We start from the raw sequence: 5,736 nt of genomic DNA, 5'->3' as shown, positions 1-5,736 counted from the left end.
TTGAAGGAGACAGCTCATGGAAAATGTTGAGGATTTGGACCCTCATATTTATTCCTCAATTCAAACTTGAAAGAGGCAACTCATTGAAAATTTTGAGGAAGGATTTGGACCCACATATCACCCTCTTATTTACACCCCCATTGGAATTAGAAGGAGAGAACTCATGAAAAACTTTTAGGGTGGATTTGGACCCCCATATCCCCCCATATCTACATTCCTATTGATACCTGAAGGAGACGACTCATGGAAAACTTTAAGGGGGGATTTGGATCCCTGTATTCACGTCTCCATTGGAACATGAAAGAGGCAACTCAGTAAAAACTTTGAGGTTGGACTTTGACCCCGATATCCGCCCCCTTCATTTACGTCCCCATTGGAACTTGAAGGACTCATGAAAAACTTTGAGGGGGGCTAGGACCCCCATATTCCCCCATATCTACAATCCTATTGATACTTAAAGGAGACGCTTAAGGAAAACTTTAATGGGGTTTGAATTTGGATTCTCATATTTACACCCTTCATTGGAACTTGAAAGAGGCAACTCATGGAAAACTTTGGGGGAGGACGTGGACCACCATATTCCCCCCCCCCCTTTTGCCTCTAATGATACTTAAATAAATGACTCATGGAAAACTTTTAGGGGGGACTAGGACCCCCATATTCACCCCACTTATTTACGCCCCCCCCCCTGAACTTGAAAGAGGCAACTCAAGAAAAACTTTGAGGGGGACTTGGAGCCCAATATCCCCCCTTTTTGATGCCCCGTTGGAATTTGAAGGGGACAACTCATTGAAAACTTTGAGGGAGGGATTAGACCCCCATATTCATTCTTATCTATGCCCCTATTGAGACTTGAAGGAGACAACCCATGAAAACTTTGAGGGCGTACTTGGACCCCCATATCTCCTCTCTTATGTACACCCTTATTAAAACTTTAAGGAGACGATTCATGGAAGATTTGGACCCCCATATTTTCACCCCTATTCGAACCTAAAAGAGACAACTCATGGAAAACTTTGAGGTGGAATTTGGATTCCCATATTTTCACCCCTTTTCGAACTTGAAAGAGGCAACTCATGGAAAACTTTGAGGTGGAATTTGGATTCCCATATTTGCACCTTCATTGGAACTTGAAAAGGGCAACTCATGGAAAACTTTGAGGGGAGACCTGGAGCCCAATATCCACCCCCCTTATTTACGCCCCCACTGGAACTTAAAACAGGCAACTCATGGAAAACTTTGAGGGAGGACTTGGATCCCCATATCCAACACCCGTATTTATGCCCCCATTGGAACTTGAAGGAGATGATTCATGGAAAACCTTGAAGGGACTTTGACCCCCATATCCCCCCCTTTAATTTACTCCCCATTGGAACTTGAAGGAGAGGACTCATTAAAGCTTTAAGGGGGGACTTGGACCCCATCCCCCCCCCCCATATCTATGCTCCTACTGAAGGAAACGACTCATGGAAAACTTTGAGGGGTATTTGGATTCCCATATTTATGCCCTCATTGGAACTTGAAAGAGGCAGCTCATGAGAAACTTTTATTGGGGGCTTGGAACTCTATATCCCCCCTTTATCTACGCCTCTATTGATACTTAAATAGAGTTTCTCATGGGAAACTTTGTGGGGGAATTTGGATTCCCATATTTACACCTTCATTGGAACTTGAAAAAGGCAACTCATGGAAAACTTTGAGTGGAGGCTTGGACCCCCATGCCCCCCCCCTTATTTATGCCCCTATTGGAACCTGAAAGAGGCCACTAATGGAAAACTTTGAGGGGAGACCTGGACCACAATATCCACCCCCCCCCTTATTTACGCCCCCACTGGAACTTAAAACAGGCAACTCATGGAAAATTTTGAGGGAGGACTTGGACCCTCAAATCAAACCCCTGTATTTATGCCCCCATTGGAACTTGTAAAGCCCTGTACACACGATCGGATATCTGATGGAATCTAATCAGATTTTTCGTCGGATATCCGATGAAGATGACTTTCCTCAGTCTTGCCTACACACCATCAGTCAAAAATCCGACCGTGCCCAAATGTGGTGACGTAAAACACTACGACGTGCTGAGAAAAATGAAGTTCAATGCTTCCGAGCATGCGTCGACTTGATTCCGAGCATGCGTAGATTTTTGACCGATGGACTTCCACACAGACGATCGTTTTATTTCTATCGTTTTATTTATCCATAGGAAACATTTAAAACATGTTCTATTTTTTTCAACCGATGGAAAACAAACTGATGGAGACCACACACGATCGGTTTGACCGATGAAAACAGTCCATCGGTCCGTTTTCATCGGACAAACCGATTGTGTGTACAGGGCTTAAGAGATGACTCATGGAAATCTTTTTAGGACCCCCATATCCCCCCTTATCTATGCCCTTATTGGACCCCCCATGTCCCCCCTTATCTATGCCCTCATTGGACCCCCATATCCCCCCCTTATCTTTGCCCTTGGGCCCCCATATTCCCCCCTTATTAATGCCCTCATTGGACCCCAGGGCTGGACTGGGACAGAAATTTGGCCCTGGAATTCATCCAGACTGGCCCACCTTGACAGGTCTCTCCCATGGCGGCCGGACAACTACCGCAACCCCCCCCCCCCCCGAGCCACCCACGCCCCCTCCCCCCCTTCACTAGCCACTAGCTGTTCTACTTTATTAGAGTAGAACGGCTGGTACTGGTACTCTTATAGGCAGTACCAGTGGGGAAGCTAGACATTATTTCACCCAGGGGAAAGAATCAGTTCGGTCCCCCCCCCCCCTTATGGGACAAGATTAGGCAGAAGTGAGAAACTCCCAGGCCATATCTGCTGAGTCAGCTGTCTGTCCCCTCCCCCATGCTCTGTCGTCCCCTCTGCTCCTCTGGTCCTCCCCCTGCTTCTTTGTTCCCCCCAGGCAGGGCTGGACTGGGACAAAAATTCGGCCCTGGACTTATTGTATATCATGAGAGGGTGAGAGAGAGGGGAATGAGAGAGAGAGGGAGGGTTGAGGGAAAGGGGGTGAGTGTAAGAAAAAGAGAGTGAGTGTAAAAGAGAGGGGGTGAGTGTAGGACCCCTTCTTACACTGAGGCGTTTTTTAAGGCGCTTTTGGGCGCCTGTAAAGCGACTGAAAAACGCTTCCACTGCAGTCCCAGTGTGAAAGCCTGAGTGCTTTCACACTGTGGCGCTGCCAGGGCGTTAAAAAAAAATCTCCAAGCAGCATCTTTGTTTTAAAAAACGGCCCACTGAGCCATCGGCCCACCGGGAAACTCCCTGTAGTCCCTATGGCCAGTCCATCCCTGCCCCCAGGTGAGCGCTGCGGGGAGGGAGAGGAGGCGAGCACTGCGGGAAGGGAGAGACAGAGGAGCGGAGGGGGGCGGAGGTCCGCTGTCACTGAAGCCGGCCCACAGAGCCATCAGCCCACCGGGAAACTCCCTGTAGTCCCAATGGCCAGTCCATCCCTGTTGGACCCCCATGTCCCCCCTTATCTACTGTATGCCCTCATTGGACCCCCATATTCCCCCCTTATCTATGCCCTCATTGGACCCCCATATTCCCCCCTTATCTATGCCCTCATTGGACCCCCATATTCCCCCCTTATTAATGCCCTCATTGGACCTCCATGTCCCCCCTTATCTATGCCCTCATCGGACCCCCATGTCCCCCTTATCTATGCCCTCATCGGACCCCGATATTCCCCCTTATCTATGCTCTCATTGGACCCCCATACTCCCCCTTTTATCTATGCCACTCATTGGACCATGAAGGAGGCGACTTGTGAAAAACAAAGCTAGAATCCAAGTTTTTCCTTTAAATAGCCAGTGGAGAAGGACCCTCAGCATGGGGGGAAGGACCCTCAGCATGGGAGGAAGGACCCTCAGCATGGGGGGAAAGACCCTCAGCATGGGGGGAAAAACCCTCAGCATGGGGGGAAAGACCCTCAGCATGGGGGGAAGGACCCTCAGCATGGGGGGAAGGACCCTCAGCATGGGGGGGAAGGACCCTCAGCATGGGGGGGGAAGGACCCTCAGCATGGGAGGAAGGACCCTCAGCATGGGGGGAAGGACCCTCAGCATGGGGGGGAAGGACCCTCAGCATGGGGGGGAGGACCCTCAGCATGGGGGGAAGGACCCTCAGCATGGGAGGAAGGACCCTCAGCATGGGGGGAAGGACCCTCAGCATGGGGGGGAAGGACCCTCAGCATGGGGGGAAGGACCCTCAGCATGGGGGGGAAGGACCCTCAGCATGTGGGGAAGGACCCTCAGCATGGGGGGGAAGGACCCTCAGCTTGGGGGGAAGGACCCTCAGCATGGGGGGGAAGGACCCTCAGCATGGGAAGAAGGACCCTCAGCATGGGGGGAAGGACCCTCAGCATGGGGGGGAAGGACCCTCAGCATGTGGGGAAGGACCCTCAGCATGGGGGGGAAGGACCCTCAGCTTGGGGGGAAGGACCCTCAGCGTGGGAGGAAGGACCCTCAGCATGGGGGGAAGGACCCTCAGCATGGGGGGGAAGGACCCTCAGCATGGGAGGAAGGACCCTCAGCATGGGGGGGAAGGACCCTCAGCTTGGGGGGAAGGACCCTCAGCATGGGGGGAAGGACCCTCAGCATGGGAAGAAGGACCCTCAGCATGGGGGGAAGGACCCTCAGCATGGGGGGAAGGACCCTCAGCATGGGAAGAAGGACCCTCAGCATGGGGGGGAAGGACCCTCAGCATGGGGGGGGGGACCCTCAGCATGGGAGGAAGGAACCTCAGCGTGGATGCTGCAGGTCATCTGCTTACTCGTCGGAAATGCAGTACAAATCGATCTTTAAATATGTAATTTATCACACATGGGATTCAGAAGGAAGGTTTGTCCTTTATTGATCGCGAGGTATATCCAGCTACGTGGAATACATCTTTAGAACACAATGACCTATGTGTAGAAATATCAGAGTTAATTGAAGAATAGCAGCGGACAGAACAGAGGGAAGATCATGCATTATAGATCCTGATCATTGTTTTCTCCCTGTATTCTTTCATGTATAGGCGGCACTCAGGGAATATCTATATGAGCGCACACAATCGGCCGCTGTTTTAATGAGGGAATCTAGAAACAAATTTATTCTTTCTGCTCCATGACTTATGTGGGAAATACGGATCATCAAGGCGATGTTCAGCCTCCTTCTGATGTCAAACATGGATAATAAGTCATGTTGCAGGTTTATTATTTGAAAATTCCGTTTAAATTGCTTTAATTAAGCGCCATTGTGATCTTCTGTTAGATATTTTTCCCATTCTAAACAAGTCATGTAATATTCATCAGCTGTTCTTGGGTTACAGAGACAGTATCTTGTTTTCGAAGAGCGTCTTTAGCTATGTGTGGTCCTTCTTGTAGCGGTATGGCTCCGCTCTCTGCAGCATACTGGTTTGAGTCCATGTGACAGTGATATGCTCATCTCTTTGTCACTCTGCCTTTTTCTCCTATCAGCATGATCCCTGTCAGCACATGAACTGATTGAGTACTTGTGCTGCTTCTCCCTCTCCCAGTCTGAGCTCTGTTGTACAGGGGCCACGAATGGCAACCCCCCCTTTTTTAACTTTTTTTTATAAAAAAAATTGTATTTTATTCTTTTATATATATTTTATTAAAGGGCCCAGAGGTCCCCAGGGCCCCGGATGGCAACCCCCTTTATATATATATATATATATATATATATATACCGTATTAATCAGCCTATTGCGCGCCCCGGCGTATATCA

Source organism: Rana temporaria, chromosome 2, assembly GCF_905171775.1.
Source record: "Rana temporaria chromosome 2, aRanTem1.1, whole genome shotgun sequence".
Classification (NCBI taxonomy): Eukaryota; Metazoa; Chordata; class Amphibia; order Anura; family Ranidae; genus Rana; species Rana temporaria.
Note: the sequence above shows the minus strand (reverse complement) of the source record.